Genomic DNA, 25,445 nt, shown 5'->3' on the forward strand with positions numbered 1-25,445 from the left:
TTCACCTGCTTACAGCCTTAGAGAATTCAGAGCTTTACAGTTCCCTGCTGGCAAAGGTTCTTTGTCTTACTGGCACATTAACTCAGCTTTGGCCTGCCACATGTTTTAGTCTAGCTGACAACATTCATATAGCCATAAAATCAGTCAATAGCCTCTGATTCTATTAAAGTTGTGCTAAAACATACAACATGCTATTACAAAGCTTCTAATCTGCCACTGCCTTTCAGTTAGGCTGCAGGAACTCACCTCCACAGTCAAGGGTTGCATAGAAACTTGTGTATATCTATCTCCTACACTGGCCTGGAAGCTTCTGCAAAGCAGCTACCTACTGTGTGGCTCTGAGGCTGTAACACATGGGAAAGGTGCCTGGCTGCTCTCCAGAGCCTAGGCACCTGTAGCAGGTGAATCACATTGTAGTGAATCAGCACAGTCTCCATTAACAGAAAGAAATTATCCCAGAGGACTTCCAGCTACTGGGTAGAATCTCTGGCTGTGCAGGAGGTTGTGAAAAATTAGTGGACTGAGAGCAAATATATACAAGCTTTTCCTGGACTGCTTCTAAAAGGACCTGTCCTACAGAGTTGTAGGGGATGAAAGAGAGAGGCTTTTTTTTTTTTCCTTTAAGTTTGTTGCAGGTTTTTTGAAAGGTTAGTCTGTTTAATTTGAATGAAATTTCTCCCATAGTCAGTTTGTGCTGCCAAAGAAACAAATGATTTGGAGGTACAGAATGGAGCCTGGTAAATGGTGAAGAACAAAGTAATATTGTGATAGGTTGTTGCAGACTTAAAAGGCACCTGAGGACAGCATGAAGCATATAATGAAGTCATATAACTGTAAGTACAATTCAAGCATATCTTTAAGCATATGATGAACTTTAAAAGACTTCCTGAATATTTGTATTACATGGAAACTTAAGCAGGAAAAAAAATTGTAGCATTTTTGTACCATCCTTCTGCCTACAGGTAACATCTATGGCCAGGAGACACTGGCTTTCGAAGATACTTGCTGAACACAGTTTTAAATGATGTGACATAATGAAACAGCAAAGTTATGTTGGTAGGGGCTTTTTTTTTTTTTTTAGGTTTTTTTTTCAATCAGTGTTTCTGGGACTTTTGCAGACTTTTTAGAGTACCTATGTTAAAAGTGTAGAAAGTGCGCTCTCAGGGTGGATTGTATGCTTCTAGTTTCTTTTTAATTTTCATTGAAACTCAAACAAACACAACCTTCATTTGATAAGATGCTTACCATACAAAATAATACTAAAATGAGACAGGGAAATTCCTTTGAACCACAGCAGACAGGTAAGATCCTGACATTATTTTTGTTTTTGGTTTAAAAAGAAAAAAAAATCTTTTTAAAAAGAGAAGAGAATGTCAAAGGAAAACATTTCAGTCCAACAGGCTTTATATTTTTTCAACAGCATAAAAATTAAGTTTTCAAAGTCTTTTTGTTCTCATCTGAGTAAGGCATTACACTTGTTTAAATAACTAAATGTATAAATAAGAAACATTTTGTAAATCTTCACTTGAAATAGTGATATTGAAGGAAAGCCTTTGAAGTGTGGATAGTTCCCCCTCATGGCCTCCTCCCCTCAATCTTCTTCAGATCTTGCAGAATGCTTTGCTGGGTCCCCAGAGGTACCTTTTGGTCCATTGAAGATTCTAGTTAAAGTAAAGAAAGATGTTTAAATGTTTTAACTGAGTTTTTGGGGTAGCATTAAGTTAAAACTGTACATCTTTCAGTTTCCTGGACTTTTACTGCTCTGTTACTTAAGCTTCAAAGTTCAGTTCACTGAAGAACTATTCATAATTTATAGCTCAACTGAGGATCTCTTTCCCTTATTTGCATTTTAGTTCTCAGGCAAGTGGAAAGGCAGATGTTATGAGCATAGTGTACATGTAAATATTGTTTGTGAAAAACATGCTGAGGCAAGGTATTCAAGCCTGACTATTATGTTAGTGGGCTTCTGCTCTGGAAAGCTCACCTGGAGATGCCTGAAAGCTACTTGACATGTTTGGAAGGCTAACCACTTTAAAACATTACGTGTGTTGTGTCTAGAAAGCTTTATGAAAATCCTGATTTTCTGGAGATATATTTATCCACAGAGCAGAGTTTCATCATAGAAGTTTCTGTGTTTACCAATAAGCATACTTTGGTCACAATAGTGAAGAGTCAGTCTGTGGATTAAAAGTGAATTCATGTATCTTTATTTTTCCTAAATTTTCTGAAACCATTGGCATCTTAAGAAAATGAGACTGGGGCATGGAGGAGGAGAGAGGTTATGAGATGCAAGCTTCTGTTGTTCAGGAACTATGTTCCAATCATAAAGTTCTTGATTCTTGGGAGTAGGGCAGATGCCTGCACAAAACCCCATTTACGTTAATAGGATTCTGTACTGGTCGATGAGCCTGCCTTCATACATCAGTATCACAGGATCAGAGCCTGAAATATCTCCTGGAGAAAATAGTTGAGTTGCTCTGTAATGCTAACGCTTTCTAGTCACTGCTTTCTAAGCCTAACGTGATCAGATCAAACTAGTGGAAAAAGATACTCTGGGCTATTAAACCTTATCTGCCCAGGCCCAATGACCTGTGCTTTCTGGCACTCATGCAAATACCAGCAAGCTAAGCTTTAATTATTTCTAATCCAATAAGTAATAAAAAGAGCAAGATTTTTTTGTTTGTTTAAAAGTGTCAATTTAGGAAGGCTTTTAAAGATAGTGTTTATAGGAAAGCACAAATGCATAGCATGTTAGCGTTACTGATTAGTTTAAAACATTGAGTACAATAATCCATTATTTTAATTAGTTTTCTAAATTGCTGGCAAAAATAACAGAGAGATGCTGTCTGCAGTGAGGTAAATGCTTCCTTGTAATCGTTTTGGATTTTGCTCTAACCTTTAATGAATCTGTTCTTGTAATGGCAAGAACATTATTTTTATTCCCCCACTTAGGTTAGGGAAGCTCACACGAAAGAACAAGGCATCTGGGAACTCAGCAGAGTTCTGCTTTGACAAATGACCTCATTGACCACCTTGACAAACACTGACTGTACTGACCAATGTTGCATACAGCTCTGATTTAAGCCATCACTACATAGAAATTGCCTGTTGCTGCCCATTTCCTGTGGCTCTGCTGGGGAGCTGTTTGTGTGAGCTCTGCCTCACACAATAAAATGAGCCAGGAAAACTTGTGCTGCATATTTCAATGGGTTACGCTAGCTTGGCTGATTCTGTCTGAATCAGATGACCCAAGCTGTCATACAAACTGCTGCAGGAGCAGCAGAATGTCAGTGGTCCTTCCAGATGAGGCAGTTGACATACATTGCCAGCTCTCATGACTCTGGTGCATCATGAGGGAGAAATTCACTCCCACCTATTTGTTCTAACCTTCTCCTCCCTTCCCTGCTAACATTTAAATACCATTCGCACTTCCCATTTCCCTGAGCTAGAACTCCTCAGAGCTGGAGGCCACGTACTCCTTTTGCAAAGCAGTAATGGTTTTGCCCGCTCCTCTTTATTTCCAGTGAAGGCACTCAATGTGAAGGTGACACTGTGTTAAATACTGTCCTAATTATTATTTTAAGCATTTACTAGTGGTTGCCAAAGTTACACCTCCTGAGAGTGCAGTGTAACATTAGGTTACATCATGCCTTCCCAGATTGTGTGTTCATATACTGCATAACCTGCAGCCATATTTCATCAGAAGGGTAAGCAGGATTTTTCTGAAGGAGACACGGGTGTCCAGGTAACTTGGAGATGAGGGAGGCCTTGGTGAGAGAAGTTTCCCCATCACCTGTGGGAGGAGAAAGATGAATCATGAAAGGGGCACTGAGTGAGCCAAAGTGGGAAGTGTAAGCAGCAGTGAGTGTGACCCATATTTTGACCTGAGAAGAGGGGATGTGCGTTTTCGGACTTCGAACATCTTCAGTACACCACCACATCACATGCATTTATGGAACACTGTACACTGCTCACACTTTCTCTGAATATCAGTCCTTTGATCACCAAGCAGACTTACCCAGCACAGGGGGTAACAGAAGAGAGAGATTTTGGTACTATGTGAGCTGTGCTCTCCAGCAGCAGTACACCTCTTCCCTTCCTGGTCTTGTGACTGGACACCAATGTACCACCCTTACCACAGTGCCTTCACATGTGTCTTGAAAGGTGTGAAAAAGGAGGCAGAACATGTGGAAGTGAGTGACAGAAGGAGGTCAGTCCCTGAGACTCCCTTTTTGTAAAAATACAGGCTTCATTTTGAAGGAGTGATGCAGGGAGTTCTTTGCTCTGACAATAAGCAAACTCTGAAATAGGTTTGTGCTACATAGAATGATAGTGTAACTAACATTGGTCTTAATGTAAGTTCACTGAAGTGTTTTCTAAGTTTCCCAGTGGCTGCTTTGCGACAAAGCTAATGGTGCAGGGAAAAATCTTTTGATATTCGTTTGTGAATTCACATAAGCACCAAATGAAAGCCATGATTTTTCTCAGTTTAAATACAGTGTTGTAATTTTAAGGTTTCTATTTTTATTTTTATTTTTTTTTTAATCTTCTCAAAAATTATTGGTTTTCATTAGTAAGTGGTTCTCGTATTGAAGAAAATGTTGGTTTGGATGTAGGTACAGATTTCAAAGAGGCCTCTGAGCTTTGGGGTCAGTGGTGCAAGAGAGAGAGAAAAGTCTTCGGGGAAGGGGAGAGTAGACGTATGATACTGGGGAAGGGACACAGCTATTATGGCTGGGGAGAAATAAGCAGAAAAATGTGTGCACGAGAAAGAAGTCTGATTAATATTGGTCCTGTTGGTTTTGCCATGTGTTAAATCTCTGGAGTGTGAGAAATTGTCCCTAGATGAAAGCTTTTCTTGTAGAAGCTCAGGGTAGACACAACAGTGAAGCAGCTATTTATTAACATTTTTGCAAAACCTGGGTGTCCTAGCAAGTAGACACACACAGCAAAAGCAGAATTTTGATTTATATTTCCTATCCCACACACAAGTTCTCTCGCTTGTTTCCCCATTGGTTGGGTACTCCAAGGTTTACAGCCTATCCGATGCATATAATCTACATGCTAACTATCCTGCCTGTTTATATCTCCCCTTACTCTATTTTGTATGCCCCTTCCTCAGATTTATTTATCTCCTTTTATGGTTTGATTTCATAACTCTCTGGCATACATGTGGTACCCCAACTTACTGTTTAACTACAGAACCTATTTGCACCAACTTGGTTTCATAGGTTGTCCAAAGATAGCATTCTTTTTAACCACAGAGTGTGTCTAAGTCATGGTGTTTCAAAGCCTTTGTTTTGTTCCCCTAGTGTCTTAGAGCCAGCCCCAATGTTCCAAAGCCCCATCCCCAATATGCGAAAGTAACACTGTTTCTTTCACGTGGAGTGCTGGCTTTTTCCTATGTTGTTTAGTGCAAGGTCAATGATTGTTAAAAAACTGAATCTGTGATTGTCCTGCTAAGTCTCCCCTTCACACCTCAGTTTCTGCTCTCTGAACTTCTGCTCTGGCTTCCTGCCTACCCTGTTTATCCAGCTCATGTTTTAATGCCTGTAGATGATTCTTGCCCTTCACTGATAGCATGGAGACAGTAAATTTTGTATGCCCCTTTCTTGCTTATTCATGACTTTGCTCAGGCCTTCTGACAGTGCTTCAGAACAAACAGTAATAGTACAGTTCATTACAAATCTTGAAAACAAAGCATGTCAAAAATTAAATCAATGCAAATAGTCTTTCTGTGGGAATAGCTCTCCTCACCTCAGAGCTGTTTTCAGCCTTTCTTTGTATTTATTGGCTTTTGTGGGGTTGGTTTTTTTTTTTGGTTGGTTGGTTGTTTTTTTTTTGTTGCACTGTTACTTTTCCCTGTCATAATGTTCCGTTATTCTTGTACTGTGCTTTGACCTAATTTAAGACAATAGTCTGAGAGTCTCAATACAGATGTTCAAGTGTGGTACCAGAGAGTAGAACTTACTTGAGAGTACTTATTGCAATGTGTTAGGGTGCACTGCATGAAAATGAATCTTGCTTTGCTTTTTGCAAACTGTGTCTGTATTAAGGGTTTGCAGTACTGCAATTACTTCACTGTAGTGTGAATTTCTCTCATATTCCAGATCCTACAGGATCAAGGGGCAAGGACCCATGTCTTGTTACTGGATAGTAAAATAACGTGCGCACATCCGTTAGGTGTAAATAATAGATGACAACCCTTCCCCGACTTTTTCCCGCACTAACTAGGATTGGTCTGCATCTATAGGCAAGTGTGTCTTTTTTGGTCTCTGTATGGTGACAGAACTACTCATAATTTTGGTTCACTAACCTTCATAATACTCAAGGAGACATTTGGAAACATAAGTGCATTTCTAAGCATACATAGCGTATCATTACTCCCAAACTGATTTCACAGGGCATTTGTAAAGTGTGGTATCGCAAATGCTCTGCTGAGGCAGAGTGTTAGAAGAGGAAGAAGATTTTTCATTGGCATTAATTTGAGGAGAAATGGGAGTCACGGGAATGGAAGAGCAGTAAGAAAACGAGGATGATTTTAGAGGCTGCAAATAGATCAGCCTTATGGAAGGCTGAGGGGAGAGTATAGTCCTTTCTAATTTGAAGGAATAATCTGAAAGCAGCCTTTAGACATTTAGAGATCACAAATGCACAGACAGTAGTCAATAGGAGATTGGAATTTGCTGGTTAATATTACACAAACTTGTTATTTTTCATTTGATGGAGCTCCAGAAAAAGCTCTGATGATAACCACCATCTGTCCTAAGTCATTTAGCAACAGTTCCTGATTCAATACCACCTGAGCATGAAGAAATGAAATACTGTGTGTAAGAATGTGTGGCTCCTAATGCTTCATTTGCACACTCCTCAGGTCTCAAATCTATTAACAGAGCTCCAGGAAATCTCGAATTTAAAATATCTGACTGCACTGAGCTTTGCACTTGACTAATCAAGTCAAACATTGTCTTCTAATCAGATTTACAGGTGTGAACCTGTCAGGATGTGGGGATAGGCCACATAAACATGCAGAGAGATTCAGATAGCTGCCCAGCAGTATCTGAAATGACAACCTGACCGAGAGAGCTGAATAGTGGATTCCTAGGCTTAAAGCATACTGCTACAGGGATTGAGTGAATTATCCGTGTTTTCTTCCACATAGTGTGCTTCTGATGAGTAGCATTTTAAAAAATCTGTTCCTTGAAAAAAACTACCTTCAAGTAGTCCATATTCTTGGATAATCTGAACTTCCAAGTAAGATGCCCAAAAGCAGAGGCAAAAGCAGAGAACTGTTGCTAAGGGAGGAAGAGGTTATGGGGGGATTGACAATGAAGACTCTGTTAAAGAACCACTCTGGGGTAAACTTCCCATTCTACTGCTTACACACAGACATATTACCTACACAGATACCAACCAGGGTTTAGGGATTTTACAGATAACCTGGGAGCTATAAGTGTGACAGCATAATAGCTAATTTCCATATAGATATTTACATGCTTTTTCCTGCTATAGATTCTCCTTCTAGCTGCATCTCATAAGTACAAGAGTTTTCTGCCAACAGAATTTATTTTGGTTGTGTGCTTTGAACACTCGGGGTTTGGCCTAATGACGATGCAATCATATCCAAAAAGAAGTTACTGTAAAGCTTTCTGAATTCAAATCAAAACATAGTTACATCAAAATGGTGTATAGCATAATACCCCAACTCAGACTCCATCTATAGTTGCCTTTGATCATACTGTACATTCAAATATGTATATTTGAATAACTACACATTATTAAATATATCCTATGTAGTCTGAGGGACAGTGTGACACCTGTGGAGCAGGAAGACAACAAGTTAGTGCTTTAGGATGCTGATCTAAGAGGAGTAACACAAATGTAGCTTAATCCGTAAGGCATTGAAAAGCAGTTCCGTCCATAAGCAAAATAATTAGATATGGTTCTGGGTAAACAGGATTTCTAGAAAATGTTCCTGAGTGTATCTGTGATTCTGTTAGATGGACAAACCTCACAGGTGAGAGAAAATGAGACACCTCCTCCATATTTACCAAAGGTGTAAAGGGTTTAACTGTGCCTACCTAGAATAGCATGGCCCATAGTCTATCGTGTTACTTTATGCTTTCATTCAGTATAGAGTTGCTTTTCCTGCAATAAAAATATGTTCTTAGTCTTAGACCTGATGGAAATATTTAAATAGTGAATTCTTCCAGAACAGGCTGTCAGCAGCCCAAGAAGCTAACTACATGTAGAGGCAAGTGCCTGCTAGCATGGAGATCAAGAGGTAAAGATGGACACAGGTCAAAATACATTCCCTTTGCTCTCCCACCCCAAGTCTAGCTCACCACTAGCAGAAACTGCAGTAGGAAACAGGGCTGCCCTATGTATGTAGTCTGCAAGAAGGTTATTCTACTGCAGACTGCAAAATCTGAACATCACTATTTTCCAGATTAAACAGAGCCCATGCTTTGCTCTGTGGAATCATTTTATGGAGCTTTTTTACATAAAGAATTTAGTCTGCTGAGATCTGAGACATTTCAGTATCTTCTTCAGGAACACTATAGATTACAAGTTTAATTGAGAAAGACTGACTATAAACTGATCCCAAGACTTATTAATTACCTTTCTCCTTTTGTAATTAACAAACTCTGAAATATTTTATACATTAGGTGTTTGCCCTCAATTCCAATGAAAAAATACGTTTTCTGGGGACAAGAATAAAAAATATATTTAAAGACACTAATACAATCTCGTAACATGGTTAATATCATCTATTGTATCATTAGATATAAATTTGTAAGAATCATTTTTGTGTGTTTGAGGAAGTTTGTATAAAGCTGGAGGTTGATACTGCCTACTTCATATTTCTCCACAGCATTAGGGCAGTGGAAGGGGGAAAATTAAGAAAACCTGATTTCCATACATAAATTATACAGAGTGCAGATTCACTGATTTTTCCAGTTTCTGACACAATGGGGGAGAGACCTGTATAGATCTGTGAGTAATGATCAGTTCTTATTTCAAAGCAAGTATACTCTGTCTAATACAGAAAAGATGTGACTCATTTTGAATATTCATGACCAACCATGCCCTGCCTTCTAGTTTCTGCATCTCTATTAATTTAGTAATGGATCAAAAGTGGTGAGGGCTTGATTCGACCTGTGATGGCTAAGTAATCCTCACTAGATTAGTAATAATAAGACATGGCTAATTTATGATCAAGAATTACTATGGGCACTGTTAAAATAATACTTTGCAGAAATGTTTGGCTTGACTGTATTAACTGTAATTGCAGCTTGCCAAACTTCTTTGAGGGCTAAAATTTCCTTATAGTGTCTTTCCTTTGTGATGGTTGGTTGGTCGTTTTTATGCTCAGTAATGAGATTGTTTGGGATCTTCTGCATATATTTTTTTTTTTTTTGCCAGCAATCCAGTCACAGTTTGCACAGATTCCCCTTTCTTTTTCTGAAAAGAGATTCACTAGATACAAATTCCCCACAGTTACAGTTTGCCTCTTGAGGCTGCGAACATGAAGGTCATTCCCAGAATATGTGTTGCCAGTCTCAGAAAGTATTTTCTCCTTGTTTGGAAAGGGAGATAAAAAAAAAAGAAATATGAAATATGTGTAACATAAATATAAAATCCAGAGTACCTGTTACCTGAACTAATATATGACTCTGAACAACTGTAATTTACTGTAAACAGCTGAATTTTAAAGTGTTCACTGCACAAACTGGAAGTGCTAAGTCACATAAAATCCTGCGTGACTTGGACCTTGGATGGAATCATGGTGGTTTTACAATAACTTTTTTTTTCCCCAAGCTGTATCTTGTGACATCAGGTACTCAGCTTTCTTTTAAAAAGTCAATTTTTTCATCTTGCAGTTGTTGAAAGAATGTGAAAACAGAATCCCTGCTTCACTAAAAGACTTGCCCCAAATTGTCACAATTTCTTTACCCTAATAATCTGTAATGCAGTCTCGTAGTTCCTTGGAACCCAACTTAATGCCTCTGGACCTTTTATTTTTTTCTTTGCTTGCTGTTCGCTTTGCTTTTGTTTTCTTTGCTGTTTGGTAGTTCAGTTGGGTAGAAATAATCTTACTAATTTAGTGAATTTAGCTGAATGGGTCAAGCAATGGGAGAGCAGAATAAGTACTTCTAGTTATATCTTAAGAGTTTTCCTAAATATAAATGAATCTGATATCAGCACAAATTTATACTTTAACTCAAGCAGTGTTACTGAGAGTCTCCATCTCTGCAAGGATCCTTTATCCCTTTACAAAAGGTAAGAGGCCCAGGAGGTGGAGCAGAAAATCACTCCCAAGCCCACATTTTTGGATATAAGATTGCAAGTGAGTGGGGAGTGTGGAGGTGCACATCACAGATGGTTGTGCACACTATCCTGTGAAGCTGCTAGGCTGGTGGTCATCCCCAGTGCTGGGCAGTTAACCATGATTTAGGCTATTCCTCATGTCTATGTGCCAATGTCATGGGCCATTGATTCCTGAGATACAAAGGTGCCAGCATGCTACCCTTACCTGAGCAGCAGTGTAGGAAATACGGAGGAAAATGGCAAGAGTGAGAAAAGTTAGGGAATGACTTCAAGGTGTGAAATAGGTGCACTGGGATAGTTCTGTCTGGGAAGCAATGAAGATGGTGACAATCCAAATCTGCAAACTTGAGGAACACAGGGAAGCAGACAAGGAATTGTTGGTTTTTAGTCCAAGAAATGCTGCTACTGGAACTAGCAAATGGGTGGTTGAAAGTAACAAGAAGAGATACTTTTTTAGAAAAAAGTTTTCATTTGCATCTATTCCTCATATAGAAGTCAGAAGTTTAGATGAGTTCCAAAAGCAGTTAGCTAGATTCCTTCAAGAGGAGTTTGTGATGCTACCTCTGGCTTTAAAAGCACCTGTGTTCTCATATTGTGCTCCAGCTATCTGCTGTTAAGAGCACTGCATGCCAGACAGATTTCTGTTATGTTCTCTCAGCGCTGCTCCTCTTGAGGTGCAATTGTAGCCTGCAGTTCAGATACAAGATTGCAGCATGATGGTAACTACAACCTCGCAGGATTTGACATAGGCTGCCGAGCCCGTCAGGGATCCTGCATAATACTTGGCAGCAGAAAGCTTTTATCTGTAGGGGTTGCAGCTAAGCATCTGAATTGTAGTGCGCCCTAGTGAATTGAACAGGCAACTTCAGGCAGATCTAGCCAAGGAGAGTATAGCTGGTCTACTCCCGTGCCAGAGGCTGTAGCGACTATCGCAGGGGCAGCAGAATAGCATGTGTGCCTGCATCTCAGCCAGCTCAATTCGCAGCTTGGCACTGTAGCACAAACTTCCAGTAACAGTGCTGAGATGGACTGAAGCACAAGCACGCCATGCATTCTGCAGTAGTCCCTAATAAAGAGGTGAATCCAGACAAACACGAAACATCCTGAATTGCCATGGCTAGATCTCAGACTTCTTCTGTCAGCTTCCTTAGAATGGATGACCTTGGAACAGTGCTTGTTATAGGAAAAGATCATTACTGATGCAAAAATTCAGTGTTGCCTCTGCTGTGGCTTAGAAAGTTCTGACTGCTCCAGGTAAAGGGCTAAATCTTCAACTATTAGGGCCACGTGTTTGTTTTCCTTTGAATGCCGACTTAACCTTTAAGTAGCATGCTGCTTTTCTTTGTATGTTGCCATCTTTCACAGGGAAGAATGTAGACTAGCTTTTTAAAAAATCTAGGTGTATTTAAAGTACTCACTGACCATCTTGTGTTTACAGACCAGCCACAGGGGTTTTTACCACGTGATATCTGGGCGCAGGCTATTAATGTCTGTAGATTGTACTGTAAGCAGCATGTGTGCCTTCATTTCTCTTGCACATCATCAGTTTTCATCTGATTCTTGTAGTAATCTATAATGTAAAAATTTACTTGGTTGATTTTGAACCTCATTAATTGATATTTTATTTGAGACATAAACAGTGCCAGAGCTTCACCACAGAAGTGACTGTGTATCTTTCCAGAATTACGCCAATTTTTTGTGACACAGATTTCGGAAGAGTCTCAAAGTTAACAAACCTTTTAAATACTTATTAGTGGCCATATTACAGATCAGTATCTGTAAGAAGATGACAGGTTATTATCTCACTTATCTGGCTGAGCACCAAAACATTGTTAGACATGTATGACGCAACGGAGACTCTTTCATGCCTCTTTTCCCCAAGAAAGGCAGTCATTGCTCAGCTGGTGGTATTTCTGCTTCCTAAACTATTCTGTCGGGGGTGGGGGAAGCAGCGGTTATCTCTGCACAAAGCCAAACATCCTCATTTCCTGAATTGTCAGCCTTCCTGTTTCAGAACCCAAGCAATCAGCTGAGTGCATCCTGATGGGCAATTCCTGCATTCCCATCTTCCTGTATCCCAAATAAGCATAATGGTAATGTACCCACAGGATACCCAGTCAGTCCATAGAAATGTGTTATTATCTGCTCAGTATTTACTTTGTTATTGTAAAAGAGATTACATTAAATTTACGGTGCTTGGTGATAATTTGTGCAACTAATTAAAAACTGGGGTGGGTTGAACTGCTTTTTTAAATGTTTAGTCAGTCACAAATGCTACCTCCATTCATGAAAGCAAATGCTAAAGTAAATAGCTTCTGATAATTTATGTTTTAAAATAATAAAAAGCCCAAAGAATTTAAGTATCAACCTAATGTGAACTTTGAGTATAAAACAGTTTGATGAAACCAGGAAGCAATTAAAACGTACTGTTTTATAGAGTCCTTTATAGCAAGATAGTTTTTATAGGTCTATGTCTGCTTTTTCTGGAGGGTGAGCCACAGTTCAGGTTTGCCCAGGAAATAATAAATGGTATTAAGAACACATCAGAAGTGCAGCTGTTTTCATGAGGTGTTTGGTGGTGGTCTTTGTGTGGAGAAGGGAGTGAATAAATCCAGCATCCAGGGCCTCCAATATACTCCAGTGTATACATACTTTTCATGCACACCAGCTTATCCAGAGTGTCCTTGCATGGAGGGTATGGTTTTGAAGTACTCTATCAAAGCTAGGCTCTTGCCCTTGTCACCTACTGCTTAGAGATGTGCTTTTCTTTACTACTAAAAAATTAAATAATTATCAGCCATGCTTCTCAAGAGATACATAAGAATAATGATAAACCTGGTTATGCTAATAAACTTGAAAATCACACATAAGCAGCAGGCCTGATATAATTCCTTTTTATTTTTCCCCTTTAATACATATCTTTTATCCATGTAGGAAGCCAGTGTTTTCTATGGATTTATATTTTTGGTGTATGCATTTCTTGATGGGACCCCTGCAGGAACAAAAGGGCTTTGAAAGGAAATCATATATGGTATCATAGCTGGATACAATATTGCTGTGCTGGTAAGTGTCAGTGGCTGCTGGCAAGTAAGCCTGTGATCTCTAGGCCATGGCAGCTCTAGCTAAATATGTACTAAACACCCTCAGTTCTGGGTAAAGGGAAGGCTTGGTTAAGCTCCTTTATACAAACGACACAGCTGGAAAAAGTAGGAGTTCCCTTCAGTAGCAAAAAGCTTCATATTGGGGCCTGACTCACATTTAGGCTGTGCACCGTGGGTTCTCCAACTACAGGTAGAGATACAAGGTGCTTGTTTGGCTTAATGGGGAACAGAAGAATTAAGAAGACTTTCTGGGGCACAGAACAGACTGGAAAGACAAACTTGACAATTGCGAGTGTGAATATTGCCTATCTTTGTTCTATGTTTAGAGATACAGGGTTGAATGTGTTTTCAATAAAACAGTAAAACTGCATCAGGGAACAGACCTGATTGCATCACTCCTTTCTCGTTTTAACAAAAGTGTTTCTTGGCTTCCTTTCGCTGCCAGCACTAACATGTCCCTTGCACCAAGCAGCATATGCAAATGGCAGAGCTTACTTACACATTTTCAGGCAATGAAAGAGTGTATCTGAATAATTTGTCTTAAAATTAATTAGAAATGCATCTGCTACTAGCAATTAGTCACTCAACATGAGATTTTTGGGGAGCCCCTAATAATCTTCACACAGACAAAAATCAATGCTTTCCACATTTTCCCTACAATTAAAGCTTACTGAGTACAATGCATTGTTCATATCTGAAACCTTTGGCAGAGAAAATATAGAAGCAAAAGTGTCTTATTTGTTGGTATATGCTCCAGAAGTTTCCTCCTGCAGAGGTTGGCACATCAGATCCATAAAAAAAAATGAATCCTCTCTCAAATCATTGCTATCTCCTGGGTTTTGGGTTTGGGTTTTTTTTTGGTGGTTTTTGTTTGTTTGTTTTTTCTTTACACCTGCCTAAGCAGTTAGAATGATTTTTCCCCAAAATTATCATCATCACCTATTTTTCTCCATGTGATGTGGATAACAGTCCTTCATAATACAGACTAGTCACTGTCCCCATTTGCTCCTTGTTAATGATTGTCTCCAGCATATAGTGGCAAAAGCCACTGTTATCCTTCACGGAGGCAACTTTACTTTGCTGCCATTGCTTTGAGGGTGGGGAGAAAACAAAAAACAAAAAAAACCAAACACACAAAAAACCAAACAAAAAAGAAATAGGGTGACCAGAAGGAAAAATAAGAGGCAGTAGTCATCTTGGAAACATCTTTTGGAAAGAAAGCTTTTGAGCTTTTCTGCATAGAAAAACTTACAAAGATGAAAGCTTAAAGCTAGGACACCAAAATTATACTCTGTTTTCTTCCACAATGACAACCTAAACAAGGAGTAGAAGACACAACTCTTAAAAAAAAAATAAAAAAAATAACAGTCTGATTTAATCTTATGTCTTTGATATACATTATACTTTATTAGCAGTATGTGCTATGAGGCTTGATTCTTTCTGTTTTGATTGTGAATTATTTTATATTTTGAGTTTGAAAGTTCTGTATTAAACAGTGTAGCCCTCTGCTATTAGATACTGCAATTTATTTTTCTTCCCTAGGTACATTAAATTAAGAGATGCCTCATTTTCATTTAAGCCATTTTTTTTTCTACTTCCTTTTTTAGCAGATTGCTGTCATAACCAGACCTGCAAAGGATATGTCACGTGTGGACCTTAGTCAAAGCTACTATGAGCTTCTGCAGAGGGATTCAGATAAAATTAGTAACAGTAGAGCAAATTATGTAGTAAAGTTTACTGAGCAACTGAACCTTTTTTCTATTTTTATTCTCAAAAGTAGTTCAATTATTATAGAACAGGATATGTAAAAATCCCTGCATGGTAAACATTTTTTTGTTGTTGTTTTTGTTTTTTTTGTTTTTTTTGTTTCACGTTTGAGGTAACCAGACCTAATGTAAACTATTTTATGATGACACTTATTTTCGCTTCAGTTCCCAGGCTGAAGGACAGGCTCTATTATCACCAGGACTTTTTGGTGTGGGTTTGTTTTTTTTTTCCCTCCCTTTTAGGTAATACTGATTTCAGAATTACACACATCCATTATTTAAAATTATAAACATGGAAAAACATTTTATTTCAGTTTCTTGACTTTCTGGAATATATTTTTGCAGCCAGCTGGGCTATGTTGCAGCAGAATCTAAATATGTGGCTTTAAATGGCCATCCATATCCTTCCCTAATAAACTCCCCAAACAGCAGTCAGTGAGGTTGTCAAAACCTGCTAGAAGACTTGTTCCTTCTAATTTCCATAATTCATAATCTATGATAACCTAACATTACCAAGCTAATGATGTAAACGAAATCTTGCCAACTGAGTTGTAAATGAAACAGATGCTACTATTCTCCATCTCACTTACAGGGACAATAGGAAAGCAGAGGACAGTAAGAGCAATGTCTCTCTTTGCAGTCTGCCTATTTGCAATGAATCATCCTCAGCACAGGCCACAAAGTCTGAACAGGTGTCAGCATAACCTGTTATCCCCCTAAGGTCCCTTCACTCCTCCCTAGCAAATTCACTTTGTAAGATGAGAATGAAGCACAAAAATTAAAAGTCAGGACAAGTGAAAGGAGGAGAAAGTGTTAGAAAGAAGGACCAAGTATATGGATTAAAAGACGTGTGGTAGAAACATTTTTTCTAACAGTGTATAGTAATAAGAGCTAGTTAAGTACAATCAATTAGTTTTTCTATTTTTAAATATAAGAATTAGTTCTTAATGTTATAAGCTTTACATCTCCAACTGGATTGAAGGCATTTTTCAAACATGAAGGAAAAGAATGACCTTTTATAGCCTACTGGCATAACATTGCCAGTGCTGGCTTGTCCTAAGAATGTGTCCCATTGATTTTAATGGCACTACCCAGATGAAAAGGTTTATATAAGTGAATGCAGGTTTGCATATCTGAGTCTTAAATTTGAAAAAACATAATGAGACAAACAATGAAGCAATTTAATGAGCATTATAAAATACTTTCATATTTTTTCCCTAATCTCATATTATAAGGCTAAGAAAGGAATCATCTGCTCTGCTAGGAATTTCAAACATCCTTTTAAAATAAAAGATAGGTTGCTGCTTACATTAAAGACTTTTCATACAAGCCAGAAGATTCAGTGATCAATTCATCTTGAGGATTTTGGAAAATATTTGTTTGCTTCTTAGATTTTATATGCCAACTTTTCATTCAATTGTCTTTCTGTTTAAATTCCCAACGTAGTTAAATAAAATAATTTAAATACTTATGTATGTTTTAATAACAGCTAGAAACATTTTTTTTCTTGTAAGCAAATGTTGTCCCTGATATCCTCCTTATGGGAACAAAAAGCAAAGGAGAAATTACAACAGCTGTAAATCAGTTTTGTGGTTTTGATAATTTAATACATTTTTCCCTGGTTGCTCTCTCTGTTTGGCACCCTCATAACAACTCATTTGGCATGCAACTTTGCAGTCGATCCTGTATTTTTCCTCTGCCCTCTCTTCCTTCCCAGTATCATATACTTAAAAGGCGTTCAGATTCCAAGAAGTGTTTTGCCAGGTGTACAATCCAAAGACTCATCTTTTAATCCCTGACATTCACATGATCCCAATTCTGCAGATGAAAAGGTATTTAATTCTTTTATTGCATGGACAAAGCAATGAATATTATTGTAGGGTTAGTAACTAAGTGGCTATGCTGATGAGCTAGCTCAATCCTTTGAAAGGGGATAATAGGGTAATAATACATGAAAGACTAATGTTAGTCATGTCTCTCTGGTATTCTGACAATTGCACCCTGTTCTAAAGTAGTTGCATGTAAACCCACCAAAGAAAAGTACCTGTAGTCATCAACTGCACAGATGAGGAAAACATCCACGGCAGTGTCAGTCATTTTAATGAGCTCACAGGAGGAGGGAAAGTGGAAGAACAAATTAAAAACAACAGTATTTTTCTCCCTTCCCCCAAACAGAAGAAAGTGAGAATAGTTGCAATTTCATTTGCTTTTAAAGCACAGCACTTGGGTAATAAACATCCTTTGCAAATGTGCTGAGCAAACACCTCCACATTCATCAATATGCCGGAGCTGTTTATTGCCTCATAAACTTGGAAGCAAGTGATATTGTCTCTTAAATCAATGGCTGCATGGACATCCTAGGCACTGTAGGAGAACAGTACATCCAGACAATACTGATACTTAAATTAATGGTTCTAGTAATGACTGAAAGGTGCTTCGTCACTACCAAAGAAGTTAGACATATAGAGTAAAAGTATGCCTAGGACACAATGTGTGTATGTTGTGATAGAGAAGTGTGTGTGTGTATATCTCATTACAGTTTTTATTACTTTGGCATTAAAACTTACTACTCCATGCAGTTTTGATTTAAATGCAGGTTGGGCTGGCAGTACTAATAGGGTCAAACTTGGTTTAAGCCTAGTTTATGCATAAGCCTAGTTTCTAAATGTATGGAGAAGATGGCTTGGCTTGTGAAACTGTTAGCTTTATCAAATTCAAACCAGATAAAAGAGCCAATAATAATCCGAATTCCATAGCATCCATTATCTGAAAATGATTTATAAACACTACGGAATTAGCTGACATCATGCTGTAAGTTTCTCATCTGCAGTGTCTCAAGCTGATCTTATTTTGTTTTTATCTGAAAGGAGGAGAATACACAGCTGGAAGGTATTGCTCCTGGTCTGCAACTGTTAAGTGTTTAAGGTAGGAAGTCAGTGTAGGAGATGTGCCAAGGATCAGGGAAGGGCTGACTGATCAAGGACTGTGTTTTGCTTTCTGTGTGTTTGCAGTGTCTATATCGCAACTAATTGCTTCCTGAGCAACAGTAACTTTAATTGCAGTGGTGAAATGCAGTGTAATGTGAATTAGACTTCCATGTAAACTAGCCATCTGACTATATACCATGGTCCCAAGCAGATGTGAGTAGTTTATGTTGCTCTTCATGCTGTTGAGAAAACTAATTTAGGAGTAGGATAGGCACATTTACACTTGGCTGCTGTCACATCTTTTCAAGGCAATCATCCATGGTGCTAAAGCATTCCCTCTTTTGCAGAGGAACAGCACAAAGGTAGCAAAGGAAGAAATATGCCTTCCAGCTCCTTCTCATTTTTTACCCTGGAATGATTTACAAATACTAATGAAATACTAACATTACACTATAGTGGATATTTCCCATCTGCAGATTGTTCCAAGCAGATCCTACCTTGTGTATGTAAAGGGAGAGCGCTGCTCCATTTGAAGTCATTTAGACATATTTATTTCTGAAGTATTATTTTCTCCTGGTAAGTTGCATTTCTGAAGATCTTATGTATGTACTTAGTGCCAGAACTTTAACTTCTACAAGTAATAATGTACTGCTGGTGATGTCCCAGGAGAATGCTTGTATGAACTCTTTATCAGGCCTATATACAATTTGATTTTAATCTTTAACCTCAAGTCCTTTTTGAATTGGCCATGTCCATTGGAGCTTTAGAATTGTTTTCTAATTAGCAAAACTGTTTCTTTTATTCGGGTAGCTTAAGATCTGAGTGGGCTTTCTTCAAACTATGCAAAGCAAAATCTGTTTTCATGAAGTAAAACTGTTAGCTGAAAAAGGTAAATATTTTGCTAAAATTCAGACCTCTCATAATACAACAGCTTAAAAATAAAATAAAATTGTAATTTATTACTAAAGTCCACAGTTGCCCAATTCAGATTTCAGATTTTTTTTTCAACATCATCACTAGCATTCAGGCATTGCTCAGAAAGAGTGTAAGCAGCTGAATAGCCTGATAGCAGTGTCTTCCATATTGTTAAAGGGTAATAGTGAGCAGAAAATTAAGCATGCATATGTAACATAACACAGCTTCAATGAAACATAGCAAAATTTCAGGCTTCATGTGCAAAAGCTGTGCATCACTGAGCCCTGTTTTAATAGCCCTCTGTGTGTAGTTCTTTTGTAGCCTGGCTTGAATACTAGGTATGCATTTGATTTAGCATGTTGCTGGACTGCAGCTGATGAACTAAAGCAAATCCAGAGGAGGAGAACAAGATGATGAACTAGCATAGAAAAAGTAACAGTCAAGTATAGGCAACTTAATGAAAGAGTAACTGAGATGAAATGTAACAAGTTGTAAATGTTTATAGGCTGTAAATGCTAAGGAGAGAGAAAAAATACCTTATTGTAAAGCAAAGACAAAATCGGGGCAAAGACATTAGCAATAATGGAGTATGCTCCCAGAAGGAGTAGCAGAAGACCTACCCACTGGGAATATAAACGAATTTTAACAAGTCAATAGAAAATTAATATCAAATACTGCTCTCTGCTACCAGGATTTGGTTTTGGTGATGGAATGGCTTCTCCCTCTTGCTACATCTCTGGGAATGAAATTAGGGCTTTATTAGTGCTTTCTCACTACAGAGGGAAAAAAAAAAAAATTCTATTGCCTAGTGAAGCAGCAGTCTAATATTTGTATTTCTGCTTGAAGAAGCACTGCAAGACTTTTAACAGGTGAAATATAGCTTTTCATATGAGAATAGCTGCCCCTGGTGTTGCCTTCTCATCCTGGAGAAGGCAGTCTCCAGACAGACTTCAGGTGTGGCACCTTTGAAATACAGAAGATGAGTGCTATAAAAGCTGAATAGTTAAGAAGTACGTATGTTTCATACTTCTTGAAAACAAAATATGTTTCCTAGTTACAAAGTGAACAGATGAAAACCCATAACGATATTGTGCCAAGTTCCCAAGCACAAACACAGGATACCTCTTTCTTTCCAAAGATACATTCTGAGCCTCACTCTTCCCAGCCGTGGTTTGAAGTTCAGCTGACTTGGAAGCAGTAATCTTTGCTTTGCCTACAATGACTCTGAGTTTTCATTACCTGTATCCTGCAGTCCCTGACAATTTTGATTCTCATTTGTTACTTTTACAGTCCCACTGGATGCGGTTTCTCCTCCACTTTTTCAGTCCTCATCCTTTCATGATTTTGCTCTACCTGTATTTACTGTTTTGCTCCTGGCCTAATAGAATGGTTAGGGTTGGAAAGGACCTTAAGATCATCTAGCTCCAATCCCTTGGCAATGAGAAGGGACACCTCCCACTTGACCAGGGCCCTATCCAACCTGGCCTTGAACACTGGCAGGGATGGAGCATTCACAACTTCCTTGGGCAGCCTGTTCCAAGGCCTGCAGTATCCATCAGCTTTCTGCATTTTCTGCTCTGGTGGTTTTTTTTTAAGCCCTCTAAATTAGATGTATTCACACAGACAGCATTCAGTCAGTTCCCTTTTAACTGAAAACTAGCTGCACTTAGTCTCAAAGAGTCAAATGGATATAGTGCCTTTGACTTCAGTGAGGACAGGATTTCAGGCTTACGTTCCTCACATTTATTGACTGTCTCAAAAGCAGGAAACTACGGAGACACTAAGCAGTACAAATACAGTGATTTGTGCCATGCAAAATGTTGCCTGGTTATAGGACTGTTACTTGCTTGGCTTTTCAGTAATACCAGAATACCTTAGCAGGCTTTCTGCTAAGGTTAACAAAACTTCGATAAATAAGGGTTTGGTGAGCTCAGATACTTTATCTTTTCATAGTGTGTCTCACTATATCTGTGTTTTTAGCCAGAAGAATGTTGGCCATGTTCCTGTCTCATTTCTAAATGCTGGAAAGTTAATTGTAATCAAGGTATTTCTTTTTAAGGGGATTGATTTTAAATTCAAATGGAAGTCTACTCCTTGCAGCTTCAGGTCCTTCAAAACTGAGGGAATGTTGAACTTAGGAATAAAAGTAGGAGCACTGTATTTTTTTCCCCCCAGTACTCTTATTTTCCATCCTTTTTCTGTGTTCTTTATGGAAATCTTCCTTTCCTTCCTCTTTATAGTTTTTACTCTACCTTGTTCTTCCTCATGGTTGAAGGCTCTGTTGACATTCAGCCTTTTTTTCTTCATTCTTCATGTCTGATTTCTCCTTTTGCTGGCCATAGCAACCATCATTTTATCTTTCTAACCTTGAAGGACAGATTTAGGAGGAAGAATAGAGATGACAGATGCTCAGTAGAAAAACTGAAAAAGGGTGGTTGTAAATTAATCAAAGCAAGAGGAGAACAAGAGAGCATCAAACTAAAGTGGTTAAGAAGACCCAAAGAAAAAGGAATAAAAAACCACCTAAAGGAAGGAAGCAAAAAGGAAAATAAACAAATGAGAAAAAAAAAAAAAAGGAAGAAGTGATAAAAATGGGGGCTATGATCAACATTTATATAGAAATGGTCAAACTTTATGCAGAAGGAAAACAAACCCCAGAAAGCTTAGGAAAATCAGAAAGCCCCCTTACTGGGGAAGAGAAATGGGGCAGGAGGAAAGAAAGAAGTAAGGAAATAAAAGTTGGAAGTTGCCTTATTGCACTGTGTTTCAGATTTTGATGGCAATTTTACATACACAAGATTCATACAAGGTAATAGGCATGTATAAAACCATAAAAGATTTACTATTTATGCAAACCACACATAATTTTGTCCCTGATTCAACACAGCACTTGAGCACTGGCTTAATTCCCATAAAGTCAAGCAAAACTAAGTATTTTACTCAAAATGAGCCCAGTTCCCCACAGATTACTTAAGATGTGTTGGTTGAATACTCTGCACTGAGGGTTCAGGATTTGCCTTATTCAAACAGAAGAGCCATCTCAAGGCTTCTCAGTGATTTTAGTAAAATAAGTAGATGGGAAAGGGCTCGAAGGGAAAGGTAGAGCTGGGCTGGATCATTACAGGTACAGTTTGCAGCTCATGTAGCCCCAGGGTGGGTGAAGTTACTCCTTCTTCCTGCCAGCAGCACATTTTATTCCAGTGTCTGCTTGATCACCAATCTTGCTATCCAAAGCTCTGACATAGTTGAAGTCGATGACATTTTCTTGCTATGCGGTGTCCCCACTCATCTGCTGATATAGACCAGCTCTATGCAGTGCTAGTGCCTTGGTTTCCTGTGTGTGTCCATCCAGCTTTTGTTCCATGAGCCAACAGAAAAGCTGTACATGAGGTCTGACAGTTCCACAGAGCACTCACTGTGCTAACACAGTATTAAAGTTCACCGTATCCTTATCCACACAGCACTGAATTTTTTTGTCCTTATAGCAGCTCTAGTTCCTTCTTTACCCAATAACCTACCAAGAATGCCACCCAGTATTCCAGCTCTGCATGTGCTGTGGGTCTGTCATACAAAGATCAACCAATAAACTGCTATCTGCAGTTATTCTGTACATGAAGTCATATCCAGCATTTCAGGAATTAGTCTGGTACCTAGCTTGCTCAGGTATGTTTTGGTTTTTCAGTCTGGGTTGAGCATAGCTGGAAGTTGGTTTTGGGCAGAGATGAAGTCACAATCGCAGTCAAAGTGAATAAATGAAATTCAATCTAAATATAGCTTTAAAGAAAAGACATCAAGTAAGGGATTCCACAGGACTGTTGACGCACTAAACTTCACAAAGACATCAGTACAAGCATTGCTAAGAAATTTGGAAATTAATTGCCTGATACAAGGTACTGGTTACCACCAGGTCACCCTCTGTTCACATCAACACCCATAGGAGTTGAGGGTCATTCTGTCCTCTGAATATGAAGTCATTATTTTCTTCCTATTCCCAAGTGAAATGGGGGTGTAAGTTTTACCCATGGCTCACTACTTGACTATCTGGGAAAACCGTAGCCGTCCTGGACATCTACAGATCAGGGGCTTTCAATTGAGCAGAAAGGAAATTTTTCAATGGGCAGCAAGAGAGAATAAAAAGACTTCTAATAAAGATTTCACTTCCCAGTGAAACAGACATCCATACAGGCAGGAAGCAGGTTGAAGGCATGCAGGCAGTAAATAAATCCTCCAGCTCTACTTTCCTTATCCCATCTCTGCAGCACAATGCATTGGGTTGTCATCTGCCATTTGTGTATTCATTCTAATTCTTTCTGCCTTGTTATTCTGTCAATTTCTTAATCTATTTACACTGACTTTATTTTCAGTGTGTCTATTGTGACAGCAAATCCTAGAATTGCCTTGGGTGTTGTCTGAAAATGGCCATTATCAAATCATAATGCCTACCCAGATGAGGAACTGTAAAGGCCCTAGGCATCAGTAGGAGTCCTTAACAGCTGCCTGCAGTTTAGACCTGCATATCAATTTCCACCTTGGAGGATCTGCTGCAGTGTTGTAAGGTGAATAGGCACTGTCTGTATTAAAATTTGGATTAGTGGCTCAAATAAAATGTTCACTTTCCCTCCCTCTCTCTCTCTCTTTCCTTTCTCTCCTTTTTTTCACATTAATAAACTTGCTATCTTCATCTTTTGTTGGTAAACTATATAAAAATGCAAATGACCCAGAATCCAATTAATTTCTGGAAGGTTGCAGCTGTTTTGGGCCCTATTCACAAAGACATGTGGTGTGCGTGCGTGTGTGTATGCATGTGTATGCATCTGATTGCTAAGAAAATCAGGCCTTATTATTGAAGCCTTGACTCTCAAAATTTGAGCTATTGTTCATTGCCAGTGCTGATGCAAACAGATAATTTCCAAATTGTATTCCACGTTTATTAAAGTGGTAGAAAATGTGGCTAATTTCAGACAAAGCTGAGAAAAGGTGGAGCTTAAGATCTGAAATAGGAGATCTGGGAAATCTGTTTCTATTACAACAAAGAGAAGTTTATCTAATATCTCAAAAAGCATTAATTACTGTAAGGCACAGGCGAACACATTGTGGATTTCTTCATTGGTTTTGTCATTCTTCATTGCTTTATTCTACTACTGTGAGTTGTTTGGCTTCATTTTGTGTTTTGGGTTTGGTTTATTTTTGCTTCTATCTAACATGTAGTTATGAAATTGAGACCATCTTGGGAATATTTTTCATTACCCAGCTCAGGCTTTGAACAGAAATTTATCTAGACCAGACAGTTTGAAGCAATGTACGTAATTGTTCCTGTTGGTTAAACTTGGGCAAGACAATCAGGACTGATTCTTTAATTTCTATTTTTATATTAAGGGGCTCCATTTATGGCTGCCCAGTATGCACCTGCAACTGGAACCACAAAACTAACAAATCATAGAAAACTAGTAACATTGTGAGCACGTAGGTCTTGATTTCCTATGTATCTATTCCCACACATTAACATGTTATCCATGAGAAAAAACATCAACAGCATCTAATTTTCTATTATGTTTATGTCTTCATATGCTCCTGTTTGCCTTCTCTTAAATCTAATGCAGGTTAAGCATATTTCTGTCAGTGGGATATTAGCAGGATGTTCATAATCTCTCCCCTACCTAATGGACCTCAAAGCAGTTTAATATCCATGAGATGTCTTCCCCTGTGCCATTCTATTTGTTTAAGTTGGCCAACAGCTCAAAATTTATGGAAGTGAAGGGAGCCAGGGCTGATGGCAGCATGATCATATGCCAGGCTGAAAAGGGGACATTTTTCTTACTTGTAAATAATCTGGGAATCTTATTTAATTTATTCTTAAAACAGAATTCTGGTATTTTTCTATACCAGTCACTAAAGAAGCACAGATGCTGCTGACACAAAGGTGAACTTACAATTTGTCATTTTCATTGTGCTGTGAGCTTGTAGTGAAATTTTAGCCATCACAGGAGCCTTGCATTTAAGGCACATAGTAACCTATTAGACATATGTAGAACAAGCCCTCCTCAGTTTATTATAGTCAGCAGTTGCAGCAGGGAGTGCATACAAGGTTAAATTCAGCCTTGTGTAGAAAGCTCGTGTCAGGTCAGAGCACCAAGTAAATCCCACTTGAGCACTAAAAATTGAATTTGAAAGTGGAATTTAAAGCCCTGTGATAGCGTCTGGTACAGACAAGAATTTAACAGAGAGGAGACAGTTTTTGCCAGGGTACCCTGTCTAAACACACGCTTGCAAGCATGGATCCATTGAGGTAGCAACCAGGCCAGTTTCACCAAGCATTCCTGTTTGTTGAATAATGTGCTGAGGTGCCTTGATTCGTAAGAATAGGCAATAAGCTGAAGGCTGCTCTCTTCTCTGAAAAAGAGCCA

At 38.6% G+C, this 25,445-nt stretch overlaps 1 long non-coding RNA gene across 3 annotated transcripts in view; it reads left to right on the top strand.

Annotated features, from left to right (window-relative positions):
• The first annotated feature begins 613 nt into the window (after positions 1 to 613).
• Positions 614 to 25,445, top strand: part of LOC133225662 (uncharacterized) — a 33,130-nt gene continuing 8,298 nt past the window's right edge. For 2 of the 3 annotated variants that reach the window (XR_009729232.1, XR_009729231.1), the window contains exons 1-2: positions 614 to 833; positions 963 to 1,056. This is a non-coding gene — a long non-coding RNA (uncharacterized LOC133225662). Of the gene's footprint in view, positions 834 to 962; positions 1,057 to 2,952; positions 3,133 to 25,445 lie in introns of those variants that run through there. The other variant, XR_009729230.1, reaches the window with a different exon arrangement.

This window comes from Neopsephotus bourkii, unplaced genomic scaffold (genome assembly GCF_033783945.1).
Source record: "Neopsephotus bourkii isolate Nb327-2 ecotype Australia unplaced genomic scaffold, CSIRO-AGI_Nbou_v1 NB_1765, whole genome shotgun sequence".
In the NCBI taxonomy this organism is placed as follows: domain Eukaryota; kingdom Metazoa; phylum Chordata; class Aves; order Psittaciformes; family Psittacidae; genus Neopsephotus; species Neopsephotus bourkii.